General features: G+C 43.8%; 2 protein-coding genes across 4 annotated transcripts in view; one reads left to right on the top strand and one right to left on the bottom strand.

The window, feature by feature from the left end:
- FIBP (FGF1 intracellular binding protein) overlaps positions 1-5,174 on the bottom strand; it is a 55,503-nt gene extending 50,329 nt beyond the window's left edge. Inside the window, exon 1 of the mRNA XM_069739610.1 lies at positions 4,693-5,174. The gene's annotated coding sequence lies outside the window, so the exon portion shown is untranslated. The remainder of the gene's footprint in view (positions 1-4,692) is intronic.
- Positions 5,175-7,547: 2,373 nt separating this feature from the next.
- The window catches only part of CCDC85B (coiled-coil domain containing 85B), a 30,664-nt gene continuing 16,477 nt past the window's right edge, over positions 7,548-21,734 (top strand). The window contains exon 1 of one of the 3 annotated variants that reach the window (XM_069739616.1): positions 7,548-7,645. The gene's annotated coding sequence lies outside the window, so the exon portion shown is untranslated. Of the gene's footprint in view, positions 7,646-20,652; positions 20,695-21,441; positions 21,613-21,734 lie in introns of those variants that run through there. The other 2 variants (XM_069739614.1, XM_069739615.1) reach the window with 2 other exon arrangements.

The following is a 21,734-nucleotide window of genomic DNA, read 5'->3' as shown; positions in this document are numbered from 1 at the left end:
TCCTCGGCTTTCCATCCTCAGACTAATGGCCAGACCGAACGAACCAATCAGACCTTGGAAACATATCTGAGATGTTTTGTTTCTGCAGACCAGGATGATTGGGTGTCCTTTTTGCCGTTGGCTGAGTTCGCCCTTAATAATCGGGCCAGCTCGGCTACCTTGGTTTCTCCATTTTTCTGCAATTCTGGGTTCCATCCTCGTTTCTCTTCAGGACAGGTTGAGTCTTCGGACTGTTCTGGTGTGGATTCTGTGGTGGACAGGTTGCAGCAGATCTGGACTCAGGTAGTGGACAATTTGACCTTGTCCCAGGAGAAGGCTCAACTTTTCGCTAATCGCAGACGCCGTGTGGGTCCCCGACTTCGTGTTGGGGATCTGGTTTGGTTATCTTCTCGTCATATTCCTATGAAGGTTTCCTCTCCTAAATTTAAACCTCGTTTTATTGGTCCGTATAGGATTTCTGAGGTTCTCAATCCTGTGTCTTTTCGTCTGACCCTCCCAGACTCCTTTTCCATACATAATGTATTCCATAGGTCATTGTTGCGGAGATACGTGGCACCTATGGTTCCATCTGTTGAGCCTCCTGCCCCGGTTTTGGTGGAGGGGGAATTGGAGTATATTGTGGAGAAGATTTTGGATTCTCGTGTTTCTAGACGGAAACTCCAGTATCTGGTTAAATGGAAGGGTTATGCTCAGGAAGATAATTCCTGGGTTTTTGCCTCTGATGTTCATGCTCCCGATCTTGTTCGTGCCTTTCATGCGGCTCATCCTGGTAGGCCTGGGGGCTCTGGTGAGGGTTCGGTGACCCCTCCTCAAGGGGGGGGTACTGTTGTGAATTCTGTGGCTGAATTCACTCCTGTGGTCACAAGTGGTACTGCAGCTTCTGAGCTTCCTTCCTCAGGTGTTCTGGTGAGCTCATTAGCTGCTTCGTTACTTAACTCCACCTGATGCTGCTATCCTTGCTCCTAGTCAATGTTCCAGTGTTGGATCTGAGCTTCTCCTGATTGTTCCTGTGACCTGCTGCTCTGTATAGCTAAGTGCTTTTTTGCTATTTTGTTGCCTTTTTTCTGTCCAGCTTGTCTTTTGTTTTGCTGGAAGCTCTGAGACGCAAAGGGTGTACCGCCGTGCCGTTAGTCCGGCACGGTGGGTCTTTTTTGCCCCCTTTGCGTGGGTTTTGCTTTAGGGTTTTTTGTAGACTGCAAAGTTCGCTTTACTGTCCTCGCTCTGTCTAAGAATATCGGGCCCCACTTTGCTGAATCTATTTCATCCCTGCGTTTTGTCTTTTCATCTTACTCACAGTCATTATATGTGGGGGGCTGCCTTTTCCTTTGGGGTATTTCTCTGGGGGCAAGTCAGGCCTATTTTTCTATCTTCAGGCTAGCTAGTTTCTTAGGCTGTGCCGAGTTGCATAGGTAGTGGTTAGGCGCAATCCACAGCCACTTTTAGTTGTGTTTAGGATAGGATCAGGTGTGCAGTCTACAGAGTTTCCACGTCTCAGAGCTCGTTCTTTTGTTTTTGGGTATTTGTCAGATCACTGTGTGCGCTCTGATCGCTAGGCACACTGTGTCTCTGGATTGCCTTCATTACACCTTTCATTAGCAGACATAACAGATGGCTGTCAGTTGAAGTATCCATCAGCCGATAGCCATCTAATGTGTATGGTCAGCCTCCACTGATTCCTATGTATTCATAAACTTTCTTACTGATTTTGTCATTTTATGTCTGTGTATACCTCATGTTTGGGACTGGAAAGTGATATTCTAATAAGGTGATTAGTTTGTAAATCTAGAGTACTGGTGTTTCTTGTTACTCACCTCTTCTAGCTTTCTGTCTTTCTCCTGCCATAGCTGGCTCCATCCATTTATCTTCATGTTAGGTTACTATAGTAAATGCGCACACTCCAGCGATGTCTCACTACCTGGCCTTATAGGGCAGCTCAGGCAGCTGAATGCTGACTGAGAATTCAGGTAGTTGGCATCCATGCTGTTACATTTCTTCCTGATTTTAGTGCCATGGTCCCTATCTTTCTTCTGCCACGGCTGTCTCCCTCTGTTTTTCTGCACGTTGTGTTATTATAGTTACCAGGTGCGTTTCAGTGATTCTTGCTACCTAGCCTTATACTGTAAGCTACCTCAAGTGGTTGGATGTTGCCTGAGTATTCAGGTAGTTGGCATATACATCACTACTTTTCATTATTGCTCTTTCATAGCCCAGATACTGAGCCTCCTGACAAACTCAGACGTTGGGGTCTGCTCCACCTGCCGAACTCTGCTTCATCAGTATTGTGAGTCTCTTAATTAACCCAGCTCTGCTCCATCTGCCGGGCTCTGCTATATCAATAATGAGAGTCTTCTGATCAACTCGATCCTGCTGTATCGCTGGGCTGTGCGGCATTGCTCTACTTTGCTCATCTTGTCTCTATTCCACCTCTGGTCTCATTCCCATCTGCTACATTGCTTGCCTACTCTGCCCTGCTGCTATCCTGACTCGGCCTCTTCAGTCTGCCTGGGCAAATCTCTGGCTTTGTACTGGAATACTTCTACATTCCTCCAGTTGCCATCTAGTCTCTTCAGCCTCCATTGTTTCATCTGGACCACCCCGCTGCAGCAGCAAGGTCATCTGTCTGTACTTTACCACAACTGCTCCGTCGGGCAAAGGGCTTCAAGGATCCATGAGAGTCATAACACTTCTGAAGAGTTTTTTACATGATAGAGTGCTTTCCATATGAAGTCAGCCTTTTTTCATAATCATATTCACTAAATACTTAGTTTATCTGTCTCCGATGAGTTACTGGATAAGCTTCCAGTATTGAACATTTCTCCTTTTTTTGCAAGAAGACGAATGCATCACAATGCAATGGTTTATGGCTATCATGGGTTGGTGGAAAGGCCTTTTAGTGCATACACCTTAGAGATCTGAGGGATGATCAACTCATATGAAGCATCACCTTCACGTGTAGGGTTGAGCATTTTCAATTGTCTGACATCATCTTTCAAGGAGATTCAAGAGGCCATCAGACACATAACATGGTCAACTGGTCCCGGTGTGCTTATGGTAAGTATTGAGAAAGTTAAAAAATTAAATAAAAAAAAAAAGACTCTTTTGTTGACTGATCCTATTATTGCTAATCGTAGAAATGGGTAAGACAAATCCACGAAGTAACTACTCAACCTTCATGACACACAGAAACCTGGTCTCGGGCCTACTACTTGGCTGGGTAAAATGACAAGGTACAGTAGGAATGGAAAGCGACACCTTGATCAGTTACGTCAGTGACGAAGCTCCTTGGCTCCATTCTTCTGCTGGTCACGGGGTACCACAAGCCGGACCCTCAGTAATTGTACAAAAGGGTATAAAGCTTGGCCTATAGTGCTTGGTCTTTTGGTCTTGGTCTTTTCCAAGCTTCTTATGTGCATTATCACATAAAGAAATGGGTGAAGAATTAGACAACATGGGCATCTCCTAGGACACAAACAGTATACCGTTCCCATTTTTCTCATGGCGGAGGAACAGGGCTGAAAGCTGAGGAGTGGTGCTGGTCCAGGAGGTAGTAATATATTTTTGGATCGCAGCTAATTAATGAGTTGTCCAGTAGTAGACAGCCCCTTTAGCATAATAGGAGTCTCACCGTAACTGGCATATTAAAGGAAGAAATGTGTAGCTGTCCTCCGAACACTTACACGAGGTCTATCTCCATCTTTGGCTTAAACTGAATTCGTCGTAGGGAAAAAAACAGTTGATACTCCCCTCTAAAGCAGTGACGCATATCCTTTTCTGGCTTGTGGGCCACCTTGTGAGATTGAACCAATCCCATCGGCCATATATAAGCTTACAAATCATCAGAAAAAAATCTGGGATGCTGAAAGAATATAATGGCTGCTCCCCTTTTTCCCCTTTGGCACCCCAGAAAGGAATCCATCATGTGTAGCTCTGTCCATTGTAGCTTATGGGGGATACTAAAAAGGATAAGTGTTCTACTACTGCTATAAGTAAAGAGCCTCGTCAAACACGGAGGACAGGGACCCTAGTGCCACCTATTGCAACTAGTAATCTCAAAAGTCAATATCGACTCTTTAAAGGGTCTTCCCATATGACTTCGGATAAAAAGTCGATTAGAAAACTCAATTTTCAGATGTATTTTCATGTGTTTGCCCCTCATTGGCACAAAGCAGGAGATTTCATTTAGCTGGGTAAGAGGCTTATGATAGGAGGTATAAGAGGTAAACTTTCTCTTTGTGATGAGTGCCAAGTCTGTGTAGGGAGACTTTTAGGCCATGTAATGGTCATGCCCCTCCCCTCCACTCACCAACTTGTTACTCTCCAAGTTCATATTTAAATACATAGAGCAGCATTGCATGGCCTATAAGTCTCCCCGTGATAGAAACGGCTGCTCGTAGCACAATTAATATTTATTATTATTACTACTATTATACATTTTTATAGCGCCATTTATTCCATGGTGCTTTACATGTGAATGGGGCAAATATGGACAAGTACAATAAACATGAGTAAAACAAGGCGCACACAAGTACAGGAGGAGAGAGGACCCTGCCCGCGAGGGCTCACAGTCTACAGGATTTGCCTGTTCCTGCTCCTGCCTACATGTCACTCCTTTGTTTTTAAATCAGATAATTTTTATCTAACATTTTTCAACATAGTACAAAGATCTTAACAAATTTCCAATCCCTAACCCACCTTAACACCAGACGCTAATGAAAGTCCTGCAGAATCCGGTTCCAGCTGAATCGAGAAAGGTATGTATCCTCTTCACAGTAGATGAGTCCAAGGAAATGTCCATAGTTTCCTCTCCCTTCTCGTCACTCATCCGCTCCTGAGCCTGCGAGAGGGCAGATATGTCCGAGTATGTATGTAAACAGTATAAACAGTATTTGATACTAGATCTTAATACATACATAGGTTCTTATACCATTATCAATATAAGGCCACCTTTCCTTATTGATATTGATATCCCACCACCCATCTGTAACTTTCACAAAGCTTCTTTAATGGTTCGTGTCCACTGTCCGGATTGCCGGTGCTTTGGACGGAGCTGAAAACTCGCTCCGCCCGAAGAGACACCCCCTTCTGTATGTTCATTGCACACATCCGGAATCTCCGCACCCCATACATAGAACCCTGTTATTTACCTTGCGGCGACGGAGCGTCACTGCAAGGTAAACAGACATGCTGCATTCTAAAAAGACGCGCCGCATGTCAGGGTCGCCGGGTGAGTGTTGGTATGCAGAGTGGAGACGGGATTTCATAAAATCCCCTCCACTATGCTGTAACATCTGGATGCTGCAGGTTGAGCGCTGCGGTTGTATGCAGCATCCAATCCGCAGCTAATCCAAATGTAATCCTGAACGTGGACACATACCCTAAGGCTCATAGAAGTTGAAGCCTATAAATTGTAAAAGATAGAATGAAGAAGTGAATGACCACATTGGAGGCATATATATATATATATATATACAGTACAGACCAAAAGTTTGGAGACACCTCATTTAAAGATTTTTCTGTATTTTCATGACTATGAAAATTGTACATTCACACTGAAGGCATCAAAACTGTGAATTAACACATGTGGAATTATATACTTAACAAAAAAGTGTGAAACAACTGAAATTATGTCTTATATTCTAGGTTCTTCAAAGTAGCCACCTTTTGCTTTGATGACAGCTTTGCACACTCTTGGCATTCTCTTGATGAGCTTCAAGAGGTAGTCACCGGGAATGGTTTTCACTTCACTGGTGTGCCCTGTCAGGTTTAATAAGTGGGATTTCTTGCCTTATAAATGGCTTTGGAACAATCAGTTGTGTTGAGCAGAAGTCTGGTGGATACACAGTTGATAGTCCTACTGAATAGACTGTTAGAATTTGTATTATGGCAAGAAAAAAGCAGCTAAGTAAAGACAAACAAGTGGCCATCATTACTTTAAGAAATGAAGGTCAGTCAGTCCGAAAAATTGGGAATACTTTGAAAGTGTCCCCAAGTGCAGTTGCAAAAACCATCAAGCGCTACAAAGAAACTGGCTCACATGAGGACTCAGAAATCGCAGGTTAACAGCAGCTCAGATTAGAGACCAGGTCAATGCCACACAGAGTTCTAGCAGCAGACACATCTCTACAACAACTGTTAGGGCTCCTTTCCACTTGCGAGATAAACGTCCGTGTCTCGCATGTGAAAACCAAGCTGTGGCACCAGCACTCCAGAGCGGAGCGAGCGGCCGCATAGCAACACATGCAGCCGCACGCTCCGCTCCCAAGTGCCGGCGCCAGAGCTTGGTTTTCACATGCGAGACACGGACGTTTATCTCACAAGTGGAAAGGAGCCCTTAAGAGGAGACTTTGTGCAGCAGGCCTTCATGGTAAAATAGCTGCTAGGAAACCACTGTTAAGGACAGGCAACAAGCAGAAGAGACTTGTTTGGGCTAAAGAACACAAGGAGCGGACATTAGACCAGTGGAAATCTGTGCTTTGGTCTGATGAGTCCAAATTTGAGATCTTTGGTTCCAACCACCGTGTCTTTGTGCGACGCAGAAAAGGTGAACGGATGGACTCTACATGCCTGGTTCCCACCGTGAAGCATGGAGGAGGAGGTGTGATGGTGTGGGGGTGCTTTGCTGGTGACACTGTTGGGGATTTATTCAAAATTGAAGGCATACTGAACCAGCATGGCTACCACAGCATCTTGCAGCGGCATGCTATTCCATCCGGTTTGCGTTTAGTTGGACCATCATTTATTTTACATCAGGACAATGACCCAAAACACACCTCCAGAATGTATAAGGGCTATTTGACCAAGAAGGAGAGTGATGGGGTGCTACGCCAGATGACCTGGCCTCCACAGTCACCAGACCTGAACCCAATCGAGATGGTTTGGGGTGAGCTGGACCGCAGAGTGAAGGCAAAAGGGCCAACAAGTGCTAAGCATCTCTGGGAACTCTTTCAAGATTGTTGGAAGACCATTCCCGGTGACTACCTCCTGAAGCTCATCAAGAGAATGCCAAGAGTGTGCAAAGCAGTCATCAAAGCAAATGGTGGCTACTTTGAAGAACCTAGAATATAAGACATATTTTCAGTTGTTTCAGACTTTTTTGTTAAGTATATAATTCCACATGTGTTAATTCATAGTTTTGATGCCTTCAGTGTGAATTTACGATTTTCATAGTCATGAAAATACAGAAAAATCTTTAAATGAGAAGGTGTGTCCAAACTTTTGGTCTGTACTGTAGATATATATATATATATATATATATATATAATAAACATGGTGTAGGCTGTGGTTCATAGGTGATAGTTGATAATGGCAGACGGTGGGGCAGTTATAGCTGATAATGTCAGAAATTGGGGTGGTTATACCTCATTAAGGTGGACAGTGTGGCTGTTGGAGCTCATAAGGGCAGAGAGTGTGAAGGCCATATACCATAGGAGACTAATTTAGGTCATAATATGGACAGATTTTTATGCAGAGGGCATTTTAATAACACTCCTATTTTTAAGGGCACCATGTCTGGATGTGCTGCAGAAGACCGGAAAAGAAGGAAGTCTGTAGAAAAGAGCTGTGGATGTGAAAAGTCATCATGGCGTCTGGAAAAGATGGTGATGAAAAAAAAAGAAACTACTCAATCAGAGATGTCACTTATGAGGTACCTGGATGTAAATGCTTACTTATTCATACTGACTGCGTCTCATCAGTATTGTTTTTCTTATATGGTTCACAATCTGATAATGATTGATAATTCCCAGCATCTCCTTAGGATTGTTAAGGAAATGCTGGGAGTTGTAGGTTCATGTGATACAATTGTTTATGTACTTGACTTCACATTACAATTCATTGCTGTGTGCTAAGCTTTGTGATGTATTCATGTACTGGTGGTTGTTCTAGTGACGTATTCATGTACTAATGATGGTACTGGTGTTGTATTTATTTACTGACAGTGGTTCTTGTGATGTATTCATGTACTGATGGAGGTTCTGGTGATGCATTAATACACCGATCATGGTTCTGGTGATTCATTTAACTTCTGATGGTGATTCTGGTGATGTACTCATGTAATAATGGTGGTTCTAGTGACTTATTAATTTACAGATGATGATGATTCTGGTGCTGTTTTTATGTACTGTTGATGGCTCTGGTGATGTATTAATGTATTGATGATTATTTTGGTTTCATATTCATGTACTAATGATGGTTCTGGTGATGAACACAGCATCAGAACCATCATCACTGAGTGAATAAATCACCAGAGCCATCAATAATACATGAGTTCAGCACCAGAACATCGATCACTACATGAGGTGAGGATGCTACCACAGCAAATATGTCTTCAGAACTTCCGAAAATGTAAGTTTGGGCGGTAGGGAATGCCTTTCATGTACTTCCCAAACTAAAATGTGTGTGCTTTTTCTGTTCACCTTCCTGGCCTCGTAGAATACCATTAGATTTTACCTTTTGGAGCCTGATTTCTTCACTTTGCCCTCCTGGCCTTGGAGAATACCATTAGATTTTACTTTTTCAGTCTGATTTCTTCAGCTCGCACCTTGATTTTCTGGTTCCAAGCAGAAAGGTCAACTTTCTTCTTACACATAGGAAGAACGTCTAATGTATAGCCTTCATTTAAAAAAAAAATGTCAGCCGACATCGCTGCCTTAATTTCGCCACAATTCATCAGAATTCGCACTCTGTTACTATAGTAACCGCACAAAGGGCTTTGATTAATTGCATACAGTTGGCGGATAAAGCTTTACCAGGCTTACCTTTCTACAATTTATGCCACGACATGCCACAGGCGGAGAATTGTCTGCCATGCACAGCGTATGAGAAAAGCAAACAAAAGCCATGCAAACATAATGCCCCCGGCCAAGCAGGCGGCCTTGTTTCTGTATTAATATATTTTTGTGACAGTTACAATGAAGGAGATGTTAATACAAACTTTCACTTTTTCTGCTCAAAATCCCTTTATTTGCCCTCTCAGAGTCAAGTTCAAGAGCCATAATGTTAAAAAGGACCTAAGACGTTCATATCCAAAGGGCCACACTCTGTTAACCCCTTCCTGACCTTTGACGCCACATAGGCATCATGAAAGTCGGTGCCAATCCGACCCATGACGCCTATGTGGCGTCATGGAAAGATCGCGTCCCTGCAGATCGGGTGAAAGGGTTAACTCCCATTTCACCCGATCTGCAGGGACAGGGGGAGTGGTAGTTTAGCCCAGGGGGCGTGGCTTCACTCCCCCCGTGGCTACGATCGCTCTGATTGGCTGTTGAAAGTGAAACTGCCAATCAGAGCGATTTGTAATATTTCACCTATTATAACTGGTGAAATATTACAATCCGGCTATGGCCGATGCTGCAATATCATCGGCCATGGCTGGAAACACTAATGTGCCCCCACCCCACCGATCGCCCCCCCAGCCCTCCGATCTGTCCGGTACACTGCTCCGGCACCCCTCCGTCCTGTGCTCCGCTCCCCCCCCCGTGCTCTTGTTTGCTCCCCCCGTGCTCCAATCACCCCCCGGTGCTCCAATCACCCCCCCGTGCTCCAATCACCCCCCCGTGCTCCAATCACCCCCCCTGCACTCCGATCCACCCCCCCGTGCTCCGTTCCACCCCTCCCGTGCTCCGATCCACCCCCCGTGCCTCGATCTCCCCCCCCCCTGTGCTCCCCCCCACCCCATCATACTTACCGATCCTGCCGGGGTCCGTCCGTCTTCTCCCTGGGCGCCGCCATCTTCCAAAATGGCGGGCGCATGCGCAGTGCGCCCCCCGAATCTGCCGGCCGGCAGATTCGTTCCAAAGTGCATTTTGATCACTGAGATAGATTATATCTCAGTGATCAAAATAAAAAAAATAATAAATCCCCCCCCCCCCTTTGTCACCCCCATAGGTAGGGACAATAAAAAAATAAAGAATTTTTTTTATTTTCCACTAAGGTTAGAATAGGGTTAGGGTTAGGGCTAGGGTTAGGGTTAGGGCTAGGGTTAGGGCTAGGGTTAGGGTTTCGGTATGCGCACACGTATTCTGGTCCTCTGCGGATTTTTCCGCTGCAGATTTGATAAATCCGCAGTGCTAAACCGCTGCGGATTTATGGCGGATTTAACGCGTTTTTTCTGCGCATTTCACTGCGGTTTTACAACTGTGATTTTCTATTTGAGCAGTTGTAAAACCGCTGTGGAATCCGCAGAAAGAAGTGACATGCTGCAGAATGTAAACCGCTGCGTTTCCGTGCAGTTTTTCTGCAGCATGTGTGCAGCGATTTTTGTTTCCCATAGGTTTACATTGAACTGTAAACTCATGGGAAACTGCTGCGGATCCGCAGCGTTTTCCGCAGCGTGTGCACATACCTTTAGAATTAGGCTATGTGCACAAGGTGCGGATTTGGCTGCGGATCCGCAGCGGATTGGCCGCTGCGGATCCGCAGCAGTGTTCCATCAGGTTTACAGTACCATGTAAACCTATGGAAAACCAAATCCGCTGTGCCCATGGTGCGGAAAATACTGCGCGGAAACGCTGCGTTGTATTTTCTGCAGCATGTCAATTCTTTGTGCGGATTCCGCAGCGTTTTACACCTGTTCCTCAATAGGAATCCACAGGTGAAATCCGCACAAAAAAACACTGGAAATCCGCGGAAAATCCGCAGGTAAAACACAGTGCCTTTTACCCGCGGATTTTTCAAAAATGATGCTAAAAAATCTCACACGAATCCGCAACGTGGGCACATAGCCTTAGGGTTAGGGTTGGAATTAGGGTTGTGGTTAGGGTTGTGATTAGGGTTATGGCTACAGTTGGGATTAGAGTTAGGGGTGTGTTGGGGTTAGGGTTGTGGTTAGGGTTAGGGGTGTGTTGGGGTTACGGGTGTGTTGGGGTTAGGGTTGTGATTAGGGTTACGGCTACAGTTGGGATTAGAGTTAGGGGTGTGTTGGGGTTAGTGTTGGAGTTAGAATTGAGGGGTTTCCACTGTTTAGGCACATCAGGGGTCTCCAAACGCAACATGGCGCCACCATTGATTCCAGCCAATCTCGTATTCAAAAAGTCAAATGGTGCTCCCTCAATTCCGAGCCCCGACGTGCGCCCAAACAGTGGTTTACCCCCACATATGGGGTACCAGCATACTCAGGATAAACTGCGCAACAATTACTGGGGTCCAATTTCTCCTGTTACCCTTGTGAAAATAAAAAAATGCTTGCTAAAACATAATTTTTGAGGAAAGAAAAATGATTTATTATTTTCACGGCTCTACGTTGTAAACGTCTGTGAAGCACTTGGGGGTTCAAAGTGCTCACCACGTATCTAGATAAGTTCCTTGGGGGGTCTAGTTTCTAAAATGGGGTCACTTGTGGGGGGTTTCTACTGTTTAGGCACACCAGGGGCTCTGCAAACGCAACGTGACGCCCGCAGACCATTCCATCAAAGTCTACATTTCAAAAGTCACTACTTCCCTTCTGAGCCCCGACGTGTGCCCAAACAGTGGTTTACTCCCACACATAGGGTATCAGCGTACTCAGGAGAAACTGGACAACAACTTTTGGGGTCCAATTTCTCCTGTAACCCTTGGGAAAATAAAAAATTCTGGGCTAAATAATTATTTTTGAGGAAAGAAAACGTATTTATTATTTTCACGGCTCTGCATTATAAACTTCTATGAAGCACTTGGGGGTTCAAAGTGCTCACCACACATCTAGATAAGTTCCTTTCGGGGTCTAGTTTCAAAAATGGGGTCACTTGTCGGGGGTTTCTACTGTTTAGCCACATCAGGGGCTCTGCAAACGCAACATGACGCCCGCAGAGCATTCCATCAAAGTCTGCATTTCAAAACGTCACTACTTCAATTCCGAGCCCCGGCATGTGCCCAAACAGTAGTTTACCCCCACATATGGGGTATCACCGTACTCAGGAGAAACTGGACAACAAATATTGGGGTCAAATTTCTCCTGTTACCCTTGGGAAAATTAAAAAATTCTGGGCTAAATAATTATTTTTGAGGAAATAAAACGTATCTATTATTTTCACGGCTCTGCATTATAAACTTCTGTGAAGCACTTGGGGGTTCAAAGTGCTCACCACACATCTAGATAAGTTCCTTTCGGGGTCTAGTTTCCAAAATGGGGTCACTTGTGGGGGGTTTCTACTGTTAAGCAACATCAGGGGCTCTGCAAACGCAACGTGACGCCCATAGAGCATTCCATCAAAGTCGGCATTTCAAAACGTCACTACTTCACTTCCAAACCCCGACATGTGCCCAAACAGTGGTTTACCACCACATATGGGGTATCAGCGTACTCAGGAGAAACTGGACAACAACTTTTGGGGTCAAATTTCTCCTGTTACCTTTGGGAAAATAAAAAATTGCAGGCTAAAAGATCATTTTTGAGAAAATAATTTTTTTTTCTTATTTTCATGGCTCTGCGTTATAAACTTCTGTGAAGCACTTTGGGGTTCAAAGTCCTTACCACACATCTAGATTAGTTCCTTTGGGGGTCTAGTTTCCAAAATGGGGTCATTTCTGGGGGATCTCCAATGTTTAGGCACACAGGGGCTCTCCAAACGTGACATGGTGTCCGCTAATGACTGGAGCTAATTTTCCATTTAAAAAGCCAAATGGCGTGCCTTCCCTTCCGAGCCCTGCCGTGTGCCCAAACAGTGGTTTACCCCCACATATGGGGTATCAGCGTACTCAGGACAAACTGGACAACAACATTTGGGGTCCAATTTCTCCTATTACCCTTGGCAAAATAGGAAATTCCAGGCTAAAAAATCATTTTTGAGGAAAGAAAAATTATTTTTTATTTTCATGTCTCTGCGTTATAAACTTCTGTGAAGCACCTGGGGGTTTAAAGTGCTCAATATGCATCTAGATAAGTTCCTTGGGGGGTCTAGTTTCCAAAATGGGGTCACTTGTGGGGGAGCTCCAATGTTTAGGCACACGGGGGCTCTCCAAACGCGACATGGTGTCCGCTAACAATTGGAGCTAATTTTCCATTCAAAAAGTCAAATGGCGCGCCTTCCCTTCCGAGCCTTACCATGTGCCCAAACAGTGGTTTACCCCCACATATGAGGTATCGGCGTACTCGGGAGAAATTGCCCAACAAATTTTATGATCCATTTTATCCTATTGCCCATGTGAAAATGAAAAAATTGAGGCGAAAAGAATTTTTTTGTGAAAAAAAAGTACTTTTTCATTTTTACGGATCAATTTGTGAAGCACCTGAGGGTTTAAAGTGCTCACTAGGCATCTGGATAAGTTCCTTGGGGGGGTCTAGTTTCCAAAATGGGGTCACTTGTGGGGGAGCGCCAATGTTTAGGCACACAGGGGCTCTCCAAACGCGACATGGTGTCCGCTAACGATGGAGATAATTTTTCATTCAAAAAGTCAAATGGCGCTCCTTCCCTTCCGAGCCTTATCATGTGCCCAAACAGTGGTTTACCCCCACATGTGAGGTATTGGTGTACTCAGGAGAAATTGCCCAACACATTTTAGGATCCATTTTATCCTGTTGCTCATGTGAAAATGAAAAAATTGAGGCTAAAAGAATTTTTTTGTGAAAAAAAAGTACTTTTTCATTTTTACGGATCAATTTGTGAAGCACCTGGGGGTTCAAAGTGCTCACTATGCATCTAGATAAGTTCCTTGGGGCGTCTAGTTTCCAAAATGGGGTCACTTGTGGGGGAGCTCCAATTTTTAGGCACACGGGGGCTCTCCAAACGTGACATGGTGTCCGCTAAAGAGTGGAGCCAATTTTTCATTCACAAAGTCAAATGGCGCTCCTTCCCTTCCAAGCCCTGCCGTGCGCCCAAACAGTGGTTTACCCCCACATATGAGGTATCAGCGTACTCAGGACAAATTGGACAACAACTTTCGTGGTTCAGTTTATCCTTTTACCATTGGGAAAATAAAAAAATTGTTGCTAAAAGATAATTTTTGTGACTAAAAAGTTAAATGTTCATTTTTTCCTTCCATGTTGCTTCTGCTGCTGTGAAGCACCTGAAGGGTTAATAAACTTCTTGAATGTGGTTTTGAGTACCTTGAGGGGTGCAGTTTTTAGAATGGTGTCACTTTTGGGTATTTTCAGCCATATAGACCCCTCAAACTGACTTCAAATGTGAGGTGGTCCCTAAAAAAAATGGTTTTGTGAATTTCGTTGTAAAAATGAGAAATCGCTGGTCAAATTTTAACCCTTATAACTTCCTAGCAAAAAAAAATTTTGTTTCCAAAATTGTGCTGATGTAAAGTATACATGTGGGAAATGTTATTTTTTTACTATTTTGTGTCACATAACTCTCTGGTTTAACAGAATAAAAATTCAAAATGTGAAAATTGTGAAATTTTAAAAATTTTCGCCAAATTTCCGTTTTTATCACAAATAAACGCAGAATTTATTGACCTAAATTTACCACTAACATGAAGCCCAATATGTCACGAAAAAACAATCTCAGAACTGCTAGGATCCGTTGAAGCGTTCCTGAGTTATTACCTCATAAAGGGACACTGGTCAGAATTGCAAAAAATGGTAAGGTCTTTAAGGTCAAAATAGGCTGGGTCATGAAGGGGTTAAGGGAATGTGACAGTACTTTGTTATATTTAATCTAAGAGCAGCATAATATAGAGCAAGAGATCCTGATTCCAGGGATGTGTCACTTATTAGTGTTCTATCAGCAGGAGATTATCACTGCCTGACCAGGTCTCACATGAAGGCCAGTCAGGTTCATCTGTGTAACACCGCCCACACCACTCATTGGCAGTTTGGAAGGAAGCGGGGGTGGGCGGGGTTTTACAGAGCTCAGTGTTCTGTCTCCGCCATCTAATATTGTTACCCTGATTATCTGTTTGCGTAATTACAGGTTTCTCAGTATTGATGTTCATATCTTTATTTGTTTTTAGTGCTTTGGCTCCCTCTAGCGGTCAGCGTTATGTTGACAGTTCAATCTTCTGCGTTTGTATTATCCATGTCTGATTCTCCTCCTCCTTTGCAATGCATTATGGTAGCTCAGCCTCCATTTCCCTCCATTTTTCCTTTCACTTTCTTCAGTTTGCCTTTAAGGAAAGACGCTTCACTTCATCCCCCTTGCGATTGCATTGCCGGTATGTCTTTATGCTTTCTGTAGATATTTCTGCTCTATAGTAGCCTAGTTTAACCAGTTGTACTCCTAGTTCAGTTACTAGCTTTCTAAATGTTATGCATAATGTACATCACGTGTAGTATTTATCTGTTCTATACCATGCACTGATTCTATGCATATTATTATTCACAGTTTCACCGCATCAATATACCACTACGTTTAATAAAGCACAGACTCAACCACAGTCTCCTTATTGGACGTATGAGCCTGCCTCAGCTAGTGAGGACAGAACACTCAGCATTCTGATCACTGCTACATCTATAGCAGAAAAAACTGGGATTCCATCAAAACTACAGCAAGCAGTCCAGTAAGTGATACATCACTGGAATCAGGATCTCTGCCCCTATATCGTGCTGCTCTCAGATTACATAACAAAAAATACCTGCTCACAAATTCCCTTTATTAGCATCATTAGCAGCAAATTAGTTCAGCAATAATAATATATTTATAAAGCAAACTATATAAATAATTATCATGCGCTTGTGTCTTTATTGAAATCTCAGTACTGTATAGTACCGGCACATTCAATTTCTCACTTTCTCCTGTCTTCCACAGCAGAGATTGGTAATTATCCCTCATCTACGGGTTTTCTTTAATAAGTCCGTCCAGCAAAAAATAAAAAAAAAGATAAATTGGTTTTAACAAGAAAGTTGCATACCTGTTAATAATATACTTCAGCTATAGTCTGGTGCTTGATTGTCAGCACTGGTGGGGGGCCCCTGTGCAAGAACAGTATATGGGCCCTTTGCAGTCCAATAACTCATCAGAATGCAAAATTCCACCCGTTTTGGAGATGGATGTGAGCCCTCTTATCTCTGGGGCCCCTGAGCAGTTGCCCCAATTATATGTCCGCTCCTGATCATCAGATATTCCCTGAGGTCCCGCGTTCAGCACCTCCAATTTGGTCTTTCTTGTTCCCAGACCTATGAGTAAAAGGGGCTGGCTGACTGCTTATTTCTGTAGCTAAGCCAGCCCCCTTCTCTATCTATGTATTTGGTAGGAGACTGATGTAGCTATGTTATGGAGCTGAGACACAATATTAGACACAGCCATTCAGCCATGGACATGTTTTAGCAATAGCAGCCATGTTTTTTCTAATCTTGTGCAACCCTTTTAACACTGGAGATATACCTCTTTACCTGCTATGTCCACCAAACTGTTTTTTTTTTTTTACGTCCATGTGGGTAAACTCAAACCAGATATTGAATTTGCATGGAAGTGACATTTTCAGAGAGGAAAAGAACAGGGTCTCTAGTGCTCCCTACTGGAGGTAGCAATCCCGAAAATCCATATTGACCCCTTAAAGCATAACAAAACATAACAAAAGTCATGATTTTTTGTAGTATAATTCATTACCTTATTTTTATCAGTCTTCTGCATCAGGTTCTCATCAGTGTTTTGTCCCTGTGTTGGTTTTAATGGAAGAAGCTAGTTGCGAAACGCGCGTCGGGGTGAGGTGGGACGCTGTGCTGCAGGTAGATATTACTTTTATCTCTTGCTTTTACATACATCTGCACTATATGCATGCGGTAGCAGCTAGGGATGTACCGGACAGGTATAAGGGATGTACATTAACTACTATGCATTATTGACTACTGAGTGTGATATACATTATTCAGCCTCCCACTTTGTTAGGGTGCCTGGGCATTTATGTATATGATAAAAATTGTTTACAAATAAAGCTTTAATGTCATTTTTCTATTCTGGATCGCTTCATTTCGGCTGTTTCGTTAGGTTAGACTGAATTTTTGATTAGTATACAATGGGTATATGTTGTATCGGTGAAAAACATTATTCTATAGTGCCAAAATTAATAAGAAAAGTTAAAAAATGTCTCATGATTACGGCTGATAAAGTAAGTCTCTGACGCGTTTCGGGTGCGAGAGGGTTCCCTTAGTAATAGAATCCTCAGAAAGCCTCAGCCTGATTGTGTAAAGGCACAACTTTGGGCTGTATTAATCTAGGCTGTGCTGCTACTTGTAGTGCATCTCTTCATTTCTAGGCTATTCTATAACTTGTAGTACCTCTGTTTTCCAATGTGCATTCATTCATTGCACTTTGGTATTTGGTGATGCGGTACATGGTGATGCCGGGAACTCGCCAACTACCGTGCAGCATATAACCCCCTCTGTAATACACCGGTGCAGAGCCCAATCGCCATGAATCGGCTGACATTCTCTGTAATAAGGTTGAATGCAATATGTCTGTTTCAGCAGACTTCAGATTTCATGCAGATCACGGCATGCCCGATTGGCTCCGTAGTGCAGAGCCGCACGGAACACTGTGCAAATTTGCCATTCAGATACTTAGCTCACCTATGATTGATCCATTTCTTGTCGTGACTTGTGGCAAAGGCAGAAGGAAGAAATTGTTTCACTTAAGAATGGCCGAAAAGAATTTAACCCTTTAAAGGAGTTTGCGTGGTTCAGAAAATCAAGTTTTACATTCTCCTATACGATATTCTAGCTATATAGATCAGTGTACCTAAACTGGCTAAAGCAGATTGCAAATACACCTTCCAGTTTGGGGGAAGATGGACACGTCAATAGACTGGTTCCAATAAGCAGCATGCAATACTTAATTTTCCCTGTGGTGGCGCTGCAGGCAAATTGAACAGCTGCTGTCGGGTCCCTCGCAGAGCGGACTGATGATTGAGACAGCCCGCCATCAGCTTTAGGCTTATCAGTTGTGTATGTGTCCAAATAGACAGTTATTTTTTTTTTACATTTATATAGCGCCAACTTATTCCGCAGCACTGTACAATACGTAGGAAACATGTACATATTAACCTATAAGGAGTGATAAAAAAAGGCAAGAAGTTCCATAGAATGGTCTGGTCATATTTTAGAAAACTGCATGAGCTGGTCACTAGCTGGTATCTGTGGATGTAGAGATAGAGTTGCTACCGAATGCGTGGAAGGTGTAGGAAACTTCAAAAAAGGGACCAGATGCTGAGGTGGAGATGGAAAAGAGATAGGTCGAGGCCTAAAACGATGTCTATTTAGCGCACTTTTATAAAACTGTGGCCGTGGGAACTTAACCAAATTATCTGAGGTAGTGCATTCCAGAGAACTGGTGCACCACAAGAAAAGTCTTGGATGTTAGTCATAGATCATTAGTTGAATGGAGAACACAAGTAGGGTGGTAGAGAGAGAAGAGGGAGGAGATGTATGTTGGTGCAACACTGGAGAGCTTTGTGTGATAAGTTTATGTTGTAGTTGGATCGCCCCCAGACACAGGGCCACAGGTCACTCGGTACCGGTCCTTTCTGTCTCAGTTCTGGGGTTGTCACGTTGGCTGGACCCGGTCCGTGACCCTGTTAAGGGGCGTCCAATAAAAGGTGATAGGAGTCTGTCAAGGTTTCGGGACGCCACCTGTGGTGTTCGGTCAGGATGACCGACGCTGCTTGGGGTCCGCTGGGGTGATGGAATGGCAGCTAGATGGTATACCTTCCCACAGGTGAAGTATGTCCCCAGGGCTTCCCAGTGATGTAGATGGTGATGGTGTGAGGTGCAGACAATAATGAGGACACAGGGTTGCAGTCTCTTTACCTCTTTACTGAAGACTTCAGGATCCGCAATCCAGAGCACGCTTAACAGGGCTATCTGAGACCGGCCGGTCCGATGGGCACATCCAGAGTTCCCTTTGTAGGTGGAAATCGTTGCCTACCACTAGCGCCTGTGTGTTGTAGTGCTACCCTGCTGAGCATTCGGAATAGTCCTCACAACTTCTGTTCTCGTTCGTTCATTCTTTCTAGTTCTTTCTAATTCTCTCTCTCTTGTTCCAGATGTTACTAGTTTCTCGTCCCCAGATATGTTATGGCTAGGACGCACCCGTATGACGGGAAGGCTCGAAGCTCTTCCGGGACCCTAGAGACGCCCCTCTCCACGCGTTGCCCCCTATGTCTTCGTAGGAAATTTAAGGTAGACAGCCAACCTATAATTAACTGTCCTGCGGAGTTCGAAGTAAGGCATAGAGTCAGTTACTTCCGCGTTGTTCCGGCCACCGGCTACGCGCCTCAGTAGGATGTTGCCTCGGTCTCACGGCACGACTCCTACTCGCTCTCCTTTGTGCTTGATCTCGTTTCTCACTGTTCCACAATACCCTTCGCTTCGTATCTCTTCCTTAGGATACCGCCGCAAGGTAGTGCAGGCGCGGTTCTGTAACATTCTGCTCTGTTTGCTAGGTACCTGCCAGGTTCCCACGCCTGACAGGGACCCCCCTGTGTCTTCTCCCTGCAACACCCCCTGCCATGGGATGTTTCCTGAATCCAACCCAGTCAGCTTCTGACTAACTTCCTATCCAACCCCTAGTTTTACCAGTGTGAGGAGTGGCCCAATAAATAAAGCCTTTTTCTCCCCCTAGTGGCCGGAGTGTGAAGTGTAATGTGTGCTGGTGATACCTGGTCAGTAGAACTCCTTTAGTGCCATCAGACGTACCATCACTCCCCTTAGTGGCAGAGTGTCATACTGCAACGACCAGGTCTCTGGGGCGCTGCATATTCTATAGTGGTGGGTAACCAGTGCAATGACTGGACAGGTTGGAGACATTGGTGTAGTGGCTGGACAGAAATACAAGCTTGAATGCTGCTTTCAGGATAGTTTGGAGGGGGAGAGTTTACTGATGGGAAGAATTGTTTTACTTCCCATAAGTATTAGTGTTAAAATTGTATAAGGAACAGAAATAATTAGTGTCACGTGCTGCATTGTATATGTAATATTATTGAATAAACTTATAAACTTGCTATTTATATCTTCAATCTTTCAATTCAATTATTTACATTCTTCAGTTTTCCAAAAATTCCGAGTGGTTAAAAGAAATGAGCTGACCATTCTTCTGACGGTATCTGCTCAATATTTTATAATAGAAGTCAAATGGAAAGCTCAAAAGGCGGCCTGGCTTTTTTTTAAGCTATTTGCCCCCCCCCCCCAAAAAAAAACAAAAAAAAAAAAACCCCTGGAAAACACCAGCACAAAAGACAATTCAAAAACCTTGTAAAAATGCTAAAGAAAAACACAGATGGTCCAAAATAAATAAAAATGTCAAAAAGAGCTTAGAAAATTACAAAAAAAAATCCTCCTAAAAAAAATAAAACCCAAGAATCGTGTTCTAGAAAATACAAGGCAGGGAAATAACGCCGCGCGCACTTACGCAAATACGTCAGACTGGAAGACTAATGTTAATCCGCCTGATGTATACACAGGCTATAATTTGGGAAGCTTATCGGACAGTCAATGGATTTATGTGTTTTTTAGGGTATCAGTTTTTTTACGTGGTGCAGACATTACACGAAATACTCTATCAGAAAACCCTTTCCCATCATGATATGGTCACTAAACCTTTTTTTCCCATCTTATAATGAGCCTTTATTATCAGGGCGCCATTTCTATGTGTCCCATCCGCATCCCTAGACTTTCCGTAAATCCGTGCCCTGTGTGTGGTGTGTTATATGGGTCTTGTACACAGGATTTCCTGAGCTCCTGGAGCCTGTGACGTAGCACACCTCCCATTATCTCCCTTCTCTCCCCCTCCCCCAGCTCTCTCTCTCCCACTCTCTCCCCATCAGCTGCAGGAGCAGGTTAGTCGTGTCTTGATATTGATCCTCCTTCCTTCGTATCCTCCGTTTTGCCATGAAGCCATCATTTCGATATCATGTCTCGTTTTCTAGGCGTGAATCCTTCTGCGTTCCTCCGCTTTTCCTTCTCATCCTCTGTACCTCCCTCCTCCTCCTCCTGTATCTGCATCTGTCTTTCTCTTTGTATTTCTCCATTTCCTCCACCTTGCGTCTGTATGGTGTATATATATATATATATGTATATATATAGATATATATATATATATATATATATATATATCCTCTGCATGCAGTCTGTTTGTGTCATTGGCAGGTTTTTAGCAATTCTGTGGCCCTACGATCACAACGCTGGCTCTGCGTATAATGTGTCGGATTCCTTCTCTTCTTTATTCCGCTCGGCATCTTCCATTTTATCGGATTACTTTCATGCCTCACTTGCCATTTGCTCCGTGGCTCGTTCCTTGCATGATTAAGCCTTTCTCGGGTCTTTTCACAATTGCTTGTTCTTAGCATTTCCAAAATTCCTTTTTCCATCCTTCTATCTACCATGTCTCTTCCTCCATCCCTGTCTATCAGCCTGCTGTCTACCCCCTCTATTTTATTCCATGTGCTTGTTCCTCTCCTTCCATCATAGACTTCCATCATTGACTTTGAGTGATTTCCAATTTTCTCATTTTATTTGGAAACACCATTTTTTGGGATCGGTCATTCCTACCTATGAACACTGAGTATATACTGTCCGCTTTCTCCTGTAGATCAGATTAGAAAACTGACCTAGGGTGTGAATTACCTGGGATCTGAAACTTTATCCATCGCATTCCTCATCCATGTAACCTTCCCTCTATCTGCATTGTCCCTGAGAAGTATTTATACCTGGAGGGGAGGCCTAAATAACCATTAGGACTGGTATAATGCACACACGTAAGTCTTACAATGACTAGACCTCATGCCCTACTTCCGGTTAATAATAGGAATCCACCAATTGACTAGTATATGTAAAAAAATTTACCAAATCAAAAAACGTTTCGAGGAATTGGACCCAG

The sequence above is a fragment of the Ranitomeya imitator genome, chromosome 9, assembly GCF_032444005.1.
Source record: "Ranitomeya imitator isolate aRanImi1 chromosome 9, aRanImi1.pri, whole genome shotgun sequence".
Lineage (NCBI taxonomy): Eukaryota > Metazoa > Chordata > Amphibia > Anura > Dendrobatidae > Ranitomeya > Ranitomeya imitator.
This window is presented reverse-complemented; position numbering and strand designations above follow the sequence as displayed.